At 44.5% G+C, this 18,820-nt stretch overlaps 1 protein-coding gene and 1 long non-coding RNA gene across 4 annotated transcripts in view; one reads left to right on the top strand and one right to left on the bottom strand.

Moving 5' to 3' along the window:
* SGK3 (serum/glucocorticoid regulated kinase family member 3) overlaps window positions 1-2,666 on the bottom strand; it is a 54,204-nt gene extending 51,538 nt beyond the window's left edge. The window contains exon 1 of one of the 3 annotated variants that reach the window (XM_038174552.2): window positions 2,509-2,666. The gene's annotated coding sequence lies outside the window, so the exon portion shown is untranslated. Of the gene's footprint in view, window positions 1-119; window positions 236-385; window positions 516-2,508 lie in introns of those variants that run through there. The other 2 variants (XM_038174554.2, XM_038174553.2) reach the window with 2 other exon arrangements.
* Window positions 2,667-10,906: 8,240 nt separating this feature from the next.
* On the top strand, window positions 10,907-18,690 carry LOC140001861 (uncharacterized). The gene is made up of 3 exons (XR_011807482.1): window positions 10,907-11,046; window positions 11,913-12,058; window positions 14,856-18,690. It is a non-coding gene; the product is annotated as an uncharacterized lncRNA (long non-coding RNA).
* Window positions 18,691-18,820: the final 130 nt, after the last annotated feature.

Below are 18,820 nucleotides of genomic sequence, written 5' to 3' on the forward strand. Positions count from 1 at the left end.
TGTGCCTTAAAGACCCAATGGAAAAGGCCACGCGGAGATATAACCTTATTTCTTCTTCCTCCCTTAACTAGCCAAGCGTCACTTCTCTCTTCAAACACAGAGGATGTGGAAATTCCCACCTCTGATAACAGTCTTATCACCAGCAACATCCCTGTGAGATGTGGCTCCCAGGAAGCACGGGGAGCGCTGCAGCAGCCAGGTTCCTGCTGCTGCTCCTCAGTTCAGCCTCTGGCAACTTGCAGCCTCTTCCACCAGACGGCCCAGGTTAAACACAGGGGCAGAAGCACGCCTCCCACTCGCTTACCTCAGCCTCAGGTGGGGGAAGACGTGGGTTTGATCCCCCCGGGCATGAGGAGCAGGAGGCCAGGTTTTGATTACAGCCTACCTTTCGGGAGTCCCACCACCGCCTGCTTGTTATGGCAGGGTGCAGGCTGGGTCCTCTTCTGGCGATGTTTTAAGGAGAAAGCCTGCACGACCGATCCTATCAGCGCGTGTGTGTGTTTACAGCATGCTTGCCAGGTGCCCCAGTTTCTTGATCTCCTAAGAGCTTTGATGCTCGACTCCAGCAGCTCTAGATAAGGTGCTTACAAACTTTCTGCTTCAACAGGGAGACACTCCACATTCAGGATGGTTTTGGAGTCAGGCAGACACCGCGTAAGGTGGTTTGGAAGACGTGGGTATACGAGGTCTGGCTGCTTGGGGATTAGGGATGCAAGGAAGAACCCGATTAACACGTTTTTAAGTGTTCTCACACTATTCTCCAGCCCTTCAGTTCTGCTTTGGAAAGCGAACGTGTTTGCTTTGCGGGTTATTTTAGCATATGGATGCTACTCAAACTAGAACAAAATGAATCCTTCAATGCAAACACTCCAAGTGCTAACTTCAGACAAAAACAACATATTGCTTTACTACAGCTCAGTCTATATAAATACATAGATTACTTATGCCAGCTTCTAGCTTCCTTGATCCACAGAAAAAAAAAATCATAGCAGATTAAGTCTTCAATGGCTTATGAGCATCCAAAAATTTAGTCAAAAGACCAACCAACAGTGGCTTTGCTTTTGGGAAGCTCCCACTCCCTAAAAGTAACATTTTTCTAAAGGCCAAATTAGACAGCCAAAAATAAATATTAATTCACAACTACAAAAATGTATAATCTGATCTCGATTTACATGCAGAAATGCTGGGCATTTCTGTACAAAACGCCTTGTCTCCATGGGACAAAAATGCCCCGCTGCTTTGAATGCAAATTATAAAACTGAAACCATCTGGAAAATGATCTGGGATATAGGCAGGATAACCCAGGAAAGTGCTGCTGTGTGGATGCAGCTGAGGGATCAGAGCTTATTAGAAGCTTATCCCATGTGGATGGGATGGAAAATAAGATCTGACATACTCCCTTACACAGCGATGATTAACCTCAACTTGCAATTAGCATGCGTGGCATTAGGAAATGACAGATGATTTCCATCATAAATCCTAGATCCCAGGGGAGACAAAGAGTTGCTACGTGTCTATTTTTATTTGCTAAGACCTGTGACATTTTATTTCATACACTTGATTTTGGGAATTCAGCATATTCCGTTGAAACGTCTTGTTGCTGGGTCAAGTCAGCTTCGGAGGCTGGCAGCCAATCCAGCTACCTAGGCTGAAACAATCCTGCATACTAAAAACCAGCAATCACTATTTTAAACACACGCCGTTACAGTCAAATTATCCACCTACTTGTGGATTGACTTCAAACAAGTCAAAAAATGAGCAGACTAGTAATTTTAAAGCGCCCGCATCTTAAGGCTTGAACTACTAGCTCCCTGCGCTGCATTATTTCATAAGCAGATGACAGCAGAATGGGCTAGAAAACACCCAGCTAATATCTTTCATGGGTCCTCTGCAGACCTCTGCTCAGTGAGACGTGAACATCCAGCCTCTCAGAAAGCCACCCATCCTTGAGAATGAAAATGCAGCCAGCGATCATGAAAAGCAACAACTCCTATCAGCTGCTGATTGCCAAAGCCAAGATCCCCTCCGAGCAAATCCCATGTGTTACAAGTCTGGATGTAGCCTATGTACATACCACTCCTGACAGTTCCCATTCTCCTGAAGAAACACTTAATCCTCTTTTAAGATAACAATAGACACTGATTATAACAGAGTGATATGGAAGAAAATTAAACAGAAGGGTTGTCGGTGTCTATTTTGAGCACAAGATGCATTTCCATGCTGCTTCAGTGCTCAGAGCACGTAATGAAGAGGCTGTGGCACTGACGAGAGAGGAATACAGAGGCTGCCGACTGCTTCTGGCTGCCAACAAGTGCATATTCATGCTCTCCATACGCTCCTAAAACTTCAGGGAAAGCCAAGCTGCGGAGCTGAGGCACAAACAAGCCCCGCGGGAGCACGCAGACCTCTGCGAGGGGAAGGCACCGAGAGGGGTCTCGCTGCTCCCCGGGGGCCTGCAGCAGGGCTTCCAGGAGCAGCAGCAGCCCCAATGGACGAGCCCAGCCTTACCTCCTGGCCGCCTGCTTCCAGCCCAGAGTCGCGGGTTCCTCCTCGCCGCGGCCCCGGGGCTTCCAGGCGGGGCCGGGGCCGGGGCCGGGGCTGGGGCCGGGGCCAGCGGCCGAGCCGCCCGCACCGCCCCCGCAGCCTCGGGGTCAGGCCGGGACTCGCGGCCCCCTGGCGGCCGGGGAGGGCTCCGGGGGCCCGGGAGGGGAGTGCGGGGAGCTGAGGGCGGGGAGGCGCTGCCACAGGCTGCCCAGGGAGGCTGTGGGTGCCCCATCCCTGGAGGGGCTCAGGGCCAGGCTGGATGGGGCCCTGGGCAGCCTGGTGTGGTGGGTGCCGTCCCTGCCCATGGCGGGTGATGATCTTCGAGGCCCCTTCCAGCCCGAGCCCTTCGGGGATTCTCCGATACAACACACCCGTCTGAAGGGCCTGGCCTGCCAGCCTCACTGGGAAGTGTTTAAAAGCATCTCCTCCCGCCCCCCCCCTTCTGCCTTCTTGGCATTATTTCGCTTCTTTTTCAGCGCAGTTGCTCTCTGTGTTCATTTCTCGCAGCAGGATGTGGTAAAATTAAGGCTACCAGTTTGTCTCCAGCAGCATTTGCTGTTTCTCTTTTGGCTGCTGTTTCTGTGCTTCCTGCCACACTTTCCCCTCGTATTTCCACAGGATGCAGCCCCCCGCCGCAAAAAAGTCCCACCCTTCGTTTTAGCGACCCTGCCTCGGAAAACTGTGCTCCACGCTGGTCCTTCTCAGTATGCCCGTCTGAGATTCCCTCATGGCACACCTGTGAGGGTGGTAACAGCTTGGAGGCTTCACGAAACAAGCAGGAGGACCTTGGAGAGGGGCCATGAGACCAGGGAGCTGCTCCGAGCACAGAAGTGGCACAGATGCGGTTCCTGAGTGGCAGCAAGAAGAAGGCAGAGACTGCTGAGAAAGGCAGCAGCTCCTGACATGCAAGGAAGAAGGCAGAGACTGTAGTATGGGTAAAAGTGAATCCTAGGCAAAGAACTTAGTCCAATGTCCCACTGCAGTTAATCTATGTCCTACCGTATCTTAACATAACAATCACCACCTTACAGGCTCCCTTCAGCACGTTTTGGATGGTTCATTCCTTTCCCTCTTGCAGAGAAGCAAAGGAGTGAGATGAAATGGTATAGCTAAAAGCCACGTGTGTTTGGTGAAATATCAGAACAAGTAGTTCTTGTCAACATGGCATGATTTCGTACAAGTGTCATTGTTGCTCTTTTAATTTACAGATTTTGCTAACATGTTTTTAGTGGGAATGCTACTTTAGCCGATCATTATGCCCAGTCATTTGACTGCACCTGTAACTCACCTCTGATCTTTGCCTTTTCTTTCGTTTACCACCACTGTCTGGACTTGTGCACTTGAGCTGATTCAACAATTGCTGTTGGGTTGAACATTTCTCTTTCTGGCTGACAGCTTCTTTAAAACTGTGCTGAAGGAAAATATCACAAACACACACAAAAAAATGCTAGATTATTTAGATCCTTTATCCTAGAAAGCTGAAGTACATTTAATCTTTGTTGTAACCTTCACCTTCTGGAAAGTCTTGCATCCATTTAACAGTAAATCTTGCATGCATTTGACAGTACCTCCAGGTGGGTGTCCTTAATCTACCAGACAGCCTGGGAAAAAGTTTCCAGTGTAGACCACAACCTGCAGATGTGGCCTCATCCACTTCATGATGTTGCTGTGGTGATGGAGCCCCAGACAAGTGTAAGTTCATTCTCATTTCCAAGTTGCAGCTCTCTGCACCAGAGACTCAGCCTATTGCTCTCCTGTACAGCCACAGCACAAGACCTAACTGTCAATGAGAACCATTACCAGTTCCCTTCACTATAAGCAAATTTCACCTAAGGTGAAAGCCTCTTAAAAAAAATAAAAGAACAAAGACAAAAATTACTTGCCACTGTAGTCAGTGTTTTCTTTTCTTCCATCTTAATCGCACCGTAAGAACAGCATGTCTTCTTTCTGTTGTGGTGTTCCTCTTTGAGGACATAAGTACACACTCAAGGCTCCTAATGCCACATCATCTATAATAGGAAGCACTAAAACCAGAAGATCTTTAAAAGGTGAGTCTCCATCCTTGCTGCTGAGCAAACAAAGCTAATAATGTGCATCAGTTGTTCTGTCATCTGTTTGCTCTGTCATTTGTTTTCTTACACATATCCTTGCAGACAGGTTGATTTGTTTAACTACACACAGGTCAATGTCTGAACAGCTCACCTAGAAGCATCAGCAACACCGAAAGAGAAAATGGGGAAAAAAGCAGGTGATGATGACATCCTGCTTTTAAAGCACAGCAACATCAGCAGTCTGGTACATGGATTAAGGACAGAGTAAGCCCTTTGTGCAGTAACTGAGTATTTGTACAGATGTACTCCCCACCTTATTGTGAACACCAAACCACCAAAATGGGGAAGAATATCTCTGGCGAGGTCACCATTACTTCTGTCAGCTTGCTGTTCCTTCTTTCCATTCTCTCTGTTGCCTGACCTATTTGCATATATCCACCTTTCTTCCCTTTGCACTTCTTTCCCCATAGCAACTCGGCCTCCATACATCCTACTTTGCCTCCTCCCACACCAAGAAGCAGTGCAGTAGCGCAGGCTGAAGGAAAAATTGCAAAGACGAAGGGTTTGTTAGCTAGTGTAGGCTTGTTGTGAGCTTTCTAGCCAAAGCATGGAGAAAAGAAATAGAGACTAAGGACGATCAGAATAAAAGACAAAAGTTTTAAAATAGGGAGCAGAAAGCAAGGTACAGGAGGTGAACTTCCACCAAGGATTTTCAGTTCAGCAGACCAGACTGTACACACTCAGGCTAGTTAGATCCCCCTCAACCACACGAGCAAGTTTTTTACACCTACATCAAGGAAATAAAGTACATTAAGGACAAAAATCAACAATTACATGTCATAAGGCTCACTGTGGCATAGCAGTCATCTGCCACTAAATCCATGTTCATGAAGAGGTTCCTATCTTTAGGCACACATATTCCAATTTTTTTTTCAGAGCTTAGCTTCTGAAGGAATGATAAAATTTGTCTTCAGGGAGCTTGTTAACTATTAATATTTCTAATAAGCTTAGCATTTACGAGGTGTAGGTACTGAATTTTCTTTCCCACAGTAAGGTAATACAACACTTATATGTTTTATTGAACATTTAAAAAATGGATTACAGCAATTAAGATGAAAGTTTAACACAAATATTACATAAAAAGAAACATTTAAGACCTTTAATGAGCTCCTGGAACTTGGTTGCCAGATCACATCTGGGAATCCTTGTCTAACTCCCTTTGTGTCTCCAAGGAAAACTTTTCTCCAAAGCATTACCATCAGACTTTCATATCTGCACCAAAAGCAGAACAGGTGGATAAGAGCAGAGGTCACCCTTCTCATAGTCACTGTTTTAAGCTGGTTTCACTTTCTACCCTGTTGGGTGCTTTGATTTTTGAACTTAAGTTTGTACTTGTTGGTGTCATAAGCAAATCTAGATCAGATTTTGCAGAATTCGAGTCTACCACAGAGGTGGAGCTTCCCAGCCTCCCAGGTGTAATAAGAGGCATATTTCCAAGTCTTGGTTGTTATCAAATAATGGTCATTAGCAGCCTAATCCTGAGACAAGGTGAATCACCAGTGGATTGAGTAGGAAGGAGATACTGCCAAGCTTGAGGGTGATGTTTCTGGACATGTAAGCACCTAGCTAGGAGCAGCTTTTAGTGCAGTAAGTACAGTTCTTTACCCCAAATGGTGAGAGGTAAGCAAGTAAGCATGTCATCTGCAGTCTAGGTAGCTAGTAAGCACGTTTCATTTTCTCTCCCTCCTTCCAAAAAGGTGGAAGTAATTTTTTTTATACTTTTATCATATCCTCTCATGCAACTACTGTGGCGTAGTGTGCTGCTGTTGAACGTTTAAGTATGCTCTCCGTTAAGCTCAAGGTTAATTAGACCAGGAGGTTCACTGCTTTCTTCAGTTTTAGGGATTTTTTTGGACACTCAAAGGAACAGCAAGCTGACAGAAGTAACGGTGACCTTGCCAGAGATATTTTTCCATTCAACACAAGCCTGTTTAATTTTTACACACAAAGTAGAACCCATTGTTTGCATTCAGGATTCCCACTGCTATGAACTATTTGCCATATGAAACGCATTGACTACAGCATGTAACATTCAACCTCTGCAATCAGAAATAACTAAAATAATGGAAGACAGTATATTCTTTAAATCCGGAGTAAAAAATATTTTAAAATAATAAAACTATTCATCTTTAATATATTAAATAGCAGCTCTTAGGCATCCAGGCAAGAACAAAATGCTATTTCTCAAAAAAAAAAAATAAAAATAAAAATAAAAATAAAAAAGACAATATGGCATGTATTACAGGGCAGTATGTAAATATTATATCTAGATATCTTCAAATAGAAAACCAGAGTGTACAGCAAAGAAAACATGAGAGGATGTAGAGTCATTTTAATCACTACAACATGCAATAATTAAGTTAGAGGCCCTAAGTAAAACCTTAAGTCTACTTTTCTTAAGATACTTTTATAGAAGTGAATAAGGTTTAAATTCTAATTCTCTAGGGAAAAAAATAAAAAATGTGATATACCAATGAAAATCTCCAAGAAGTTAAAATTTAATTACTTTACCTAAGTTTCAGCTTACGAAACCATTTCACTTAGAAATACAGACTTATTTGATGAAGTGGGTGTTTTTTGTTGATTTTTTTTCTTTTCCCTTTTTATTCAAGCTGTGGTTGTCATTTTGGGGAACAAGAAAGTCCCTGTGTCAGATGTTTCACATGAGTTATCAGGAAGTACAAAGGATGAGGCAATAGCCTTCCCAGAAATAAAATCTCAAAACCTGTCACAAATGGAGGTGGTGTTATTTCTCTTAATACAGAAGTCAGGGTGTAAAGCCCATAAAAGAAGACGAGAACAAGCCTTTTGAGTGGGCAAGAGTAGAAGGCCATAAGGAAACCAAGCTACCATTTTAAAGTAAAGTGGAGAGGTTAATAAAGTTAATATAAAGTCTTTTCTTATTTGCAGAAATCAGAAGTGTTGCTTAATGCTCACTCTTCATTAACACAGACACTGTTTTTCAGCCCTGCTGATAGACGGAGTATGACATAAAGTTCAAATAAAACTTTTGCTTCCCTTCAGTTTTGTTCTGGTTTTGTTTTGTTCATCTTTGCTGTTCCCTGTTCAGTGAACTTTTCTGCACTGTAGTGCAACAGAGATGAACTGTAAGGATACATGTAAAGTCTCTTTTTTAGGGTCTATTTTAGGGTGAACTGGAAGAGATATGAAGTTGCTCATCTTTTTTTTTTTTTTTTTAATAAACTTGCAAAAAGACATAAGCACAGTGAAACACAATGGGTATGCAATGAAAGGATGACTGAACTGAGCAAGTGAGGGAGAACTAATTCACATCACTAAAACACTAAATCATACTGCCTGGGGTTCTGTAATGTGTTATAACTCCATTATAAAAGCCTCTGATTTGTAATCAACTTCTGCAGAGCTCCAGCAGGAAGAATGGAGTGGGTGTTTCAGATTTGCTGACCACAGTGTGTATGGATCTGCTCTGGGCACAGCATGTTTGAAACAGCATTAGCTGCCTGAATCCAAAGTAGTGTCTTTGCTGGTGCTGGTAGTTTAAGAAAAATCCCTTTGCACACATGAAAGGAGACAGCTGCTCACAGAAGGTCCATTTTGGAAGTATCTCAGAATGGCTGAGGTTGGAAGGGACCTTTGGAGATCACCCAGTCCAACCCCCCTGCCAAGCAGGGTCACCCAGAGCACATTGCGCAGGATGGCATCCAGGTGGGTTTTGAATATCTCCAGAGAAGGAGATCCACAGCCTCTCTGGGCAACCTGTTCAGTACTCTGTCACCCTCACAGCAAAGAGGTGCCCCCTCATATTCATCTGGAACCTCCCGTGCTTCAGTTTGTGCAAGTTGTCTCTTGTCTTGTCACTGGGCACCACTGAAAAGAGACCGGCTCCATCCTCTTAAAGCCCTCCCCTCAGATATTTATACGCATTAATAAGATCCCCTCTCAGTCTTCTCTTCCCCAGGCTAAACAGGCCCAGCTCTCAGCCTGTCCGTGTTTGACACATGCTCCAGGCCCCGTATCATCTTAGTAGCCCTCTGCTGGACTCTCTCCAGTAGCTTTACGTCCCTCTTGTACCGGGGAGCCCAGAACTGGACACGGTGCTCCAGGAGTGGCCTCACCAGGGCTGAGCAGAGGGGGAGGATCACCTCCCCTGACTTGCTGAGGTGCTCTGTTCTGTCACTCAAGTCACTGATGGATAAGTCAAACAAGACTGGATGCAGTGCCCTGGGGGACAGCACTAGCTACAGGCCTCTAACCAGTCTGTGCCACTGATCACAACCCTCTGAGCTCTGCCATCCGGCCAATTCTCAGTCCATCCCACTGTCCACTCATCCAACCCACGCTTCCTGAGCTTGCCTATGAGGGTGTTATGGGGGACAGTGCTGAAAGCCATGATGAAATTAAGGTAGACGACATCCAGTTTTTCCCCTCATCTACCCAGTCAGTCACCCATCACAGAAGGCTATCAGATTGGTTAAGCATGATTTCCCTGTGGTGAACCCATGCTGACTATCCCTGATCACTTTCTTGTCCTCCACGTGTTTGGAGATGACCTCCAGGAGGAGTGATTCCAGCACCTGTTCAGAGATGGAGGTGAGGCTGACTGAAGTCCTCCTGAGTGAAGGACTGAGCAGTATCTGAAGGACCTACAAGTGTCTGAAGTCCTACAAAGTGACTGAGACACAAGATTCAGGGGCTTAGACAATTAGACTTAAAGCAATGTTTAACCAGTGGTAAAAATACCATGTCTCTAATTCAGAATATTTCCAAAGAGTATCTATTTTTAAAGAGTTATTTGGGGAAATTGTCCCTGCTCTCTTTCCTACACCCAGACAAGAAAGGCAAAGTTTTGGGCACTGTTACATATCCTCTATTTTCTTTTCCACCTTAGGGAGCTGTAGTTAAAATGCCTGCCTGAAGCCCATTGCACACTGAGGAGGAGGGGCAGCTGGGGTGCACTTTCTGCAGAGCTGGGGTCCCCCATTTCTCACCCTGCCAGAGGCTGCCTTGGCTGTGTCCCCATGCCAGAGTCCCCACATGAGCTTCTCTCCCACCACTGCCCCACTGGTCCTACAAGTCTCTGCAGTCCCCGGTCTGATGCTTCCCATCACATCTTTACTTCAAGGAAGTAAATGCATCAGGGAGCTGGGGAAGAGCTTTGGAAGAGCTGAACTGGGAAAAAAAGCTCTTGGGAGGGGCAACACCCTTCAGTGAAAATATTCTTTGATCTGCAGATTATTATAAAATTAGCTGCAACTCTCAGCTCTGCTGACCCACATACAAGAAGATGAGCTCTCAGTCTCTTTTTCTGAAATTCTCATTTGGCCATTTTGTTTTGTTTTGTTTTCCTAGCTTTCAATACAGCCAGCATGTTTTTGTTGTCTTCCCCAGAATTTGAGAGTTCACCCTTAGCGCTGGGCTGGCTGCTCATGGTGTGAACAAGGAGGTGGACAAAGCTCTTAGCCACCAGAGGGATGGACCTTGCAGTCAGAGGTGCACAGATGCAAGATAGGAGGGGAGGTTGAATAGAGCAGTCAGTTTATCGTGAAGCAGTATAACCTCAGACATATTATTTCTCGTATCATCTCATTTTTTACCATATTTCTTTATTTACTGAGACCTTGACTCCTGCCTCCAGTCTGTGTTTGATACCAGCCACAGTTACCCAGCTCTTGCATGCTTACATGAGATCACCCATTATTTCTCACACATCTTTTTTTTTTTTTCCTAGACTTATGATTATTTTTGTTCATCTGCCTTGGACTTTGCCCTGTTGGTTCACATATTCCTTGAAATGAGGTACCCGCACACGCCGTGCTTGCAGGTGTCCCTGTGTTGATCGTATTATCTTACCTGTGACACTTTTGTACTAAAGCCTTTAGCAGGCTTTGCATTTTCATAACAATATGACATGACTGACTCACGATCAGCGCGTGATTCACTGTATACCCTGATCATCTCTGAAGAATGGTTCCAATGAATTTATTCCCTTATCTTGTGATTATAAGTGGGACTAACGTATTGTAGCTGCTGATTTCTAAACTGATTTATTTCATTGGCTTGTCAAGATCATTATGAACTATAAATGTATTCCTCACAGGGCTTCCAACTCTTTCCAGCTTCGTGTTTCCCCCGGGTTTCATAAGTATAATCTTGCATGTAATTAATGAACAGATTGAGGACAGATGCCTGCATACTCCCGTTTCGATATGCTTTTGCAGTTTGGTGGTGACCAGCTGCTCTGCTGGTTACATAAGTGTGCTATAATCGTGGCTTTTTGAGCTGGGGCAGCACTATCTGATCTGTGCTATGCAGTGTCATATGAGAGGATACCAAAACTCATGAATGTCCCGATAAAGCAGCTATCACTTCTTCTCCTGTACGTGGCCTGCTACCATTTCACCGAGAGAAAGTAGGTTACCATTTTGGACTGGCATTGTCAATCACCCTCATACTGATAATGTTCCTGCAAAATGTCCTCCGTATATCCTTATAGCTGTGTAATAGTGCATTGCTTTCTACTTTGTCTTCCTTGGATTTATCTATTTTTATGTGTGTGTGTGATTGTGTTGGTTTCTACTTGGTAATTTGATATAGGTTGTTTGTTGTTGTTGTTCTTGTTTGTTTGTTTGTTTGTTTGTTTGTTTTCAGTTGCACAACTTGCTTGCTATTGTTTTCACTCAGATAGATTTGCTCAGAGCCAGATCTAGAAAACCTTCCCTGTAGGATATCTTACTTATCTTCTGTACCAACAAAATCTCTCTCAATTTTTCTACCTTTTAGCCAACTTTGACCTACTGTATTATAATGGGATGTATTTCCTAGTATGTAGCTGTTAATTTTAGTAGTGAACTTGTTGCTAACGAAGGACCTTAGTATGATTTTATTTGAAATCCTCCCCTTAAAACTACAACCACCGAATCTTCCTGATGTAGTCATATCATAGTGAGATCTTCTCTTTTTTTGTCTCTTCACCCCTGTTTTGTTATTTGAGCAGACCTCCTGCTATGTTCTGGACCCCAGAGCAGGTACTCATGTTTTAATGCACGGCGTTCTTCACCAAGCAATGTTCTGCTGCATCAATGTGCATCTTGTGAATGACCCCACCACATTTGCTATGTGAATGAACCTCGGTGTGCAAGCAAAGCTTGACTTGTAGTTTGTCCTGCTCGGTTGTATACAGTCATCTAGGACGTTCAGCACTTGGCCCCTCTGTTTTTCTGTATTGGATTAGTCAGGTGAAAGGCACTAGGGTGACAGTGCAGTTGTACCTTTCAGCCCTAATGCATCATCCGTGCAGCGTGGCAGGTCTGGGGATGGATGGGACGGTTCCCTCGGTGAGCTTCTGCTGACACCTACTGCCAGAACTGAATCCAGCAAAACAACACAGGAGAGTTTCAGCACTGTCCCCCACATGATTAATGGTACGTGGCTTTGGATTCAGGCTATCTGCATTATACTTACAGAAATTAATACCATCCATAATGTTATGGATATAATAATACAGATCAGAAGCTGCAAAGTCTCCAGGAGGAATTTGTTATTTCATTGCTCTTTTTCTAGTGAAATTACTGAAGGACAAGAGTTAATTGAAAATCACCTTATGCGTTTTTCTTCCATGATACAGGCAAGCAAATGATTTTATGGCACGAAGTAAATCAATGCAAAAAAGCTGTAAGTTTTTTTAATAGATTATATGTCTTCATTGTTACCAAGCATGGCTTGACGTCAGATTCAAGAAAAGTTTTCCTCAAAGCAATTCCTACTCAGCAGTAGGGTCATATTTCTTTATTATTATTATCATCATTATCATTATCATTTTTATTTATTTATTTATTTATTTATTTATTTTTAGTCCCTGTTTTTAGAACTTTAGATAAGTAAAATGGACTAAGAATCCCTTGAGATACCTATCTAAATGTTTGTATAGTATATCAAATTATTAAAACACCTTGCTGCTGATGGTAAGGGTATTTATGCATATTAGTTGCTAGAGTGTAATAAATCAGTCTGAAGGGTACCTCTAGTTTATATTTGGACTGTAACAATATCTAGGTTAAAATCCTCAGGAGAAAATTTGAGGATAGATTTTGGTTTTGGTTCCCAACCATCTGCTCCACTCCCACAATTTCCTACTTCATAGGTTCTCTCCTATGTCTTCAAATTTGAAAAATACAAGCTCTCAACATGTCAATTACTTCCAAATTTGAGCACAATCACAAGCCAGGTATCATTCTCTATGAGAAGCACTCATTGTCTGTATCACCCCTTTACACCCTTCACTTGAAAATTCTTCTACACTGGACGTGGTTGTTCATTTGTCTCTTCCAAACTGAGCATTTGCAGAGAATTTCTCTAAGGACCAGGCAATAAATTGGGACACATAAATACATGTGAATGTCATACAGATTTAAGGAAACCTTTAACAGCTGCTGAGATCAGTGACTGTGCATTCTCTGTGAGCACACAGATCAATACGGCAGTGGGCGTGTTAGTTGCCCAACCTATTTTATTTTGAGGCATTAATCTTTTAGTATAATGGGATCGTACCATTTCTTCAATTTGCATTTGACAGAGCACTATGGAAAGCAGATAAATATTCACAGTAATTGCCATTGAGACGTCCATGTAATCAAGTTACACATCTAAGCTAATAACACTTACATTCTCCTCTTTTTTAATGGTTGAGTGCCCTAAAGATGGATTTTCTATTGACGGTTGCTGGACGCTGGCTATTCTGATGAATCAGTTTCATTAATTGTCTCCTTTAATGTTAGCAATGAGTCTCAAAGAGATGTTTCAGGGTAAAAAATGTGGAGCCTTAATTTTGCAAAGGAGTTTGTGTGTGAAATCCATCAAATTGCTTTGCAAAATGAGGCCCGCAAGCCAGATTTTCATCTGAGAAACAGAAAAACCTAGGTTAAAAGAAGAAAAAAAAAAAGCAAGCAAGCAAAACAGGGCAGCCATTGAGCAGCTCGTCTTGCATGCAGAGGTTGTCCCTGCTCTGAACAGGAAGGCAAAAAGAGAGGCAGAGCTGTGTGGTTGCTGTTACTGGGCCAGTTTGTACCTGAACACTGGGAACTTGACTTTGCAGCAGCAAAGCCTTTGAACAGGTAATTTGGATAGCTGCAATTAGCATTAGAATTAGAATGCTTGTGCCTTCCTCCCCTTTGGCATGTTGTTTTCCTAGCGTGCTAGTGTTTGGCTAACACACCTACCACATTTTGAGTGGCCCAAATTTGGCCTTGTTTGTAGGAATGCCCTCAGTGTTCACAAGGTGCATCTACCAGAGGCACGAAGCGCAGAACCTGTTGCAGGGGCAGCAGTTCAAGCTGTGGCTCTGGGAAAGCACTGAAGAAAAGAGCATTTTTCAATTTGGAAATCATCGGGAGGCTGTAGAAGAGGGGTATGGAGGTTATTCTGATGGATGAATCCAGGTCAAGAGTTGCCAGCCCAGCTCCTCACGAAAAGCCAGATGCTGTTTTCTAACCACCAGCTTACCAGTAATTAACCCAAACCTTTATGAAGGCTGAACTGAAGCTGCTCAGTGGGGATTCCTGTCCTTCCGGAGTGCTGTGCTAGGCTGCACCTTGCCCCTGAGGACAAGGAAGTGCAGAAGGGCTGTGAGCAACACCTTTGGCACACTGCAGTAAATACAGTCGATAGCGCTCAGGTTGTTAGGAACGCCTACGACAGACAGCGTTGACAAAGTAAAGGTAGTCCAGGTCAGGAAAGCAGAATTGGCTTACCAAGAGCAGAAAATACAAGAGTCTGCACTGGGCTGGGCTGCTCCGTGTGCTGGGGCACCCAAGGCTGCCTCTTTGCAGATAGTACTAAGAGTACTTATGACACTGTGAGTACTAGACATACTTTTTAGACACTAGGGTGTTGTATCAAAATATAAAAGAGTTGCACTCATTTTGGGTTGTGATGCGTATTGCCATGTTCCCTCCAGCTCACATTTGTGTCTTCTCTCCTCTTTCTCAAATGTAAAGCTGAAACATGCAGTGCTTTTAAGCAGCATCAGCTCTACCAGGGGTTGGGTGAAGGTGACACCAGACTGTTAGCTGGTGTAGCACAGGCTGTTGAAAGCACACCGTAGTGTACACAGTTGTATCAGAAGGCTGCTAATGATTTTAACTTCCTGGCAAAATAGAGCATCTTCTAGTTCATCATCAGCTGGTCCTTGGCACACTGCGCTAATCTTTTATTTCTGTTTAGATGGAAACTCCTTCACAGGACACTTCTGCCATTGCTCTTCCAAGAGCTTCCAAAGAAACAACTCCCCCTGAGAAGTAATTGCTTCCACCTGGGAATGACCCGTTCCCTGAGGGTGAAGAACAAGGAAGGGAGGGAACGGCTCTGTGTGAAGATCAAACTCAACATTTTAGATCTCGCATCCTTGGCCAGGAATGAATGCCTGGATATTGTTCCTGGCAGTGCTCAGTCCTCATCTGCAAAGTAGCACGGGTTCAGTTATATCCCGCTGCTGGTAATTTATCACTCTTCTGAGTCATCTAAGTAAATTTAACCTTGTAATAATTGTGATCTTCAAGTACGTGGTAGATATGAAAGTAACCTTGCTTTTCCTGACCGTGATGTCACTGTTCGTGTTGCCTGTGACAAAGCTGTGGTTATTGCCCTGATCTCTGATATGACTTGGTGCTGCACTTCTGCAAGTTATCTACGAACAAGACAGATACTGTATTTCTTGAATTTTCCTCTAAGGCTGTTCAAAGGTTTAGTTACTTGCATGACCTGTGTTCGGTCATATAACACATAACTGCATTATCCTGTTTGCCAGATACAGTGTATACGGCTTGTAAAAAAATATGTATTTAACTTGCATAAATCATTACCTTGCCAGAGAACTATGATTTTTACCAACGATTCTGTGATGAAAGTTTTTAGCTGCAGAAATCAGTTGGGCAATCAATCATGATGGCAAGTTTGCATATAGCCAGAATAATTAGGGTCAAGTCACCATAAAAGCTAGATACTATTTGTCAGTGAAATTAATGCAGGGAATAAGAAGGAGAAACATTTTTGACTTTGCAGTCATAATTTAACAAGTGTTTTCATAAAAACAACTGTTTAGAGAAGTGAAAAAAATATTAAAAAAAAAAAAAAAACAACAACAACCGTCAGTTTTGATAGAAAAAGCTAATTATTTCACAAGAGTGCTACCTTTTATTTAATACAAACTACTATTAAGCAATGACAAAAGTGTTTATTTGCCATTTGTGAAGAAGTGGATTGCTCCAGAGACTGATGATGGCACAGAAAAGCTCTCAGACATTCCTTCAAAACGCAGGCCGGGTCACAACAGGATTGTCACCATCTGATGCCCTCTGAATGCTCTTCATTCTCCTCAGCTCCCATACAGCCTCACAGTAGACAGAAGCTTCCCTATTTGCATTTTTACTGCATTCCTTTTTCTTATGTAGGGAAGGCCAAGGAGTTGAATGGGCACAGATTGTTGATTTATCCTCAGGCAAAGCGCACGTTGGCAGGATTATGTACCTTGTGATGCTGCTACCCTACTGCCGTGCACATAAATAAGAATTAGTAGCAGGCAAGAATGAAAATCTGTCTCACAATTTTCACCTTCTCCTCTTCAAACCTGTCCCAGATTTTGAAAGATCAGATAACAGATTATACTGAGGAATATATATATTTACACCTGCATATACATTTTCTGTGCTTGACAAATTATTGTACCTAAGAGGTAATGAACATGCTCAGCTCCGCTGACTTGGCTAGAAGGTGGAAGTGCTCAGTCTGCCATGGGACCAGGCCTGGAGACATTTTTTATCTTAGAGACTGCGATAAAGCATACAAACACTGTTTTTTCTGTATGTATTAATCATCTTAATCTTTATAATTTAAATGCCAGTAATAAACTACTTTTCACAGATTAATGAAAGTGAAACCCACTGTTTGCATTGGAAAGTGCAAGCAAAACACATTTTCTATTATTTCTACTCTGTCTAATTTTAAATCATTTGGGTGAGTACAGAATAAACAAGTCCCCAGGATGTTAACATCAGGTGTTTGCTTTACAGCACTGGGATGGCAGAGGAGGGAGGCAGCTCTCATTTTTGTCCTTCTATTTGTAGGGCTGGGTGGGGTGGCTCTGGTACTTGGCAATGCTATCAAGGGTAGCCACCTCAGTGAGGTGCTATCTTGTCTTCCACAAGTTCAGCTTTTGTTTTCCTTTATTAAAGGATAAATCACTGTCAGGAATGAGTTTCAAGAGAATTTAAATTATGTGAGCCAAAAGTAACCCCTCTTAAGATTTCTGCATGAATGTGCTGCCAGCCACATTAATCAGGCTGGAAGATGTGAATATTTTTCCCTATCATTTTTGTTGGAAACTTTAAATAAAAAAGAATAGTTCAGTTGGAAAGGACCTACAAAGACTATCGAGTCCAACTGCCTGAACATTCAGCGCTAGCTAAATTTAAAGCATATTATTAAGGGCATTGTCCAAATGCCTCTTGGATGCTGACAGGCCTGGGGCATCAACCACCTCTCTAGGAAGCCTGTTCTGGTGTCTGACCACCCTCACAGTTAAGAAATTGTCCCTAAAGTCTGGTGTGAACCTGCCCTGGCACAGCTTTGTGCTGTTCCCATGTGTCCTGTCACTGCCTACCAGGGAGCAGAGGCTGGCACCTCCCTGCCCACCTCCCCTCCTCAGGAAGGAGCAGTGAGGTTGCCTCTTCCTCCTTTTCTCCAGCACACAATACTCAAAGTGAGGCTGCACCAATGCTAAATTTAGTGGGAGATTCACCTCTTCTGAGCAGCTGGCTGTGCTGTGTTTAATGCATCCTCAAATGCAGTTTGATCTCCCGGCTACCAGAGCACACTGCTGGCTCGTGTTGAGCCTGCTGCTGACCAGCACCCCCAGATCCCTTTCTGCTGAGCTGCTCTCCAGGCACTCATCTCCCAGCCTGTGAAGTACCATTTCAGATGGCTTCTGGAGATAAGGCCCACACGGCCTCCGCTCCCTCATTATCTGTGTGTGTGACGCCAGCAGGCGGGATCACTGGCGCTAACACCTCACCCTGAGGCCTCCTGTGTCTCCTATCTGCAGCTGGCAGCTGGGGCACACCTCCATGGCCACCACTCACCCCTGGGGCAGGGCCTGGTGTAGCTGCCCAGGGTTGGCCAGGGAGGACAGGCAGGTTCAGAGATGCTTGTTGAAAAACTCCGTGGCTGGGAAGCCCTCGGGGCTCTGCCCTGTATTGGGTTTACTGGCAAGGTTTTGGTAGCAGGAGGGCTGCAGGGCTGGCCTCTGTGAGCAGAGCCCAGCAGCTGCCCTGTGTCAGATCAGAGCCAGCTCCAGCTGGCTCCAAAAGGGACCCACTGCTGGCCAGAGCCAAGCCAGGGAGTGAGGCTGGTTGGGCCTCTGGGAGAGCAGATTGAAGGAAGGGGAAAATCTGCTGTGCAACAGCAGCTGGGAGAGAGGAGTGAGAAAATGTGAGAGAAGCAGCCCTGCAGACAACAGAGTGAGTGCAGCAGGAGGGCAGGAGGTGCTCCAGGCAGGCAGCAGCAGTTCCCCTGCAGCCTGTGTAGGGAGAGGCCCCTGGTGGAGCAGGCTGTCCCCCTGCAGCCCATGGGTCCCACATGGAGCAGATCTCCAGGCTGCAGTCCCCCATGGGTGGAGGAGCCCCTGGTGGAGCAGGTGGATGTGGTGGGAGCTGCTGCTCTTGAGGGACCCGTTGAGTCCGCTTCTGAAGGATGGACCCTATGTTACGGACCCAAATTTGGAGCAGTTCTTGAGGAGCTGCTGCCTGTGGGCAGCCCCCGCAGGCTCAGTTGGGGAAGGCAGCATCCCGTGGGAGGGACCCCATGGGGAGCAGGGGCAGAGAGGGACTGTGAAGGAGTGGTGGGGACAAAGTGTCAGGGACTGACCACAGCCCCCATTCCCCGTTCACCTGCACTGCTCAGGGGGAGGATGCAGAAGGAGGTGGACGAAGGGAAGGTGTATTTAGTATGCTTTGAGTTTCTCACTGCTCTAGTCTGTTATTAGCAGTCAATAAAATGTATGAATCTCCCTGTGCTCAGTCTGCTTTGCCTGTGACAGTACTCAGTGAGCAATGTCCCTGCCCTTATCTCAACCCAGCAGCCCTTTTCAATTGTATTTCCTCCTCCTGTAGCTGCGAGGAGGCGCAGCGAGGCAG

The sequence above is a fragment of the Anas platyrhynchos genome, chromosome 2 (assembly GCF_047663525.1).
Source record: "Anas platyrhynchos isolate ZD024472 breed Pekin duck chromosome 2, IASCAAS_PekinDuck_T2T, whole genome shotgun sequence".
Classification (NCBI taxonomy): domain Eukaryota; kingdom Metazoa; phylum Chordata; class Aves; order Anseriformes; family Anatidae; genus Anas; species Anas platyrhynchos.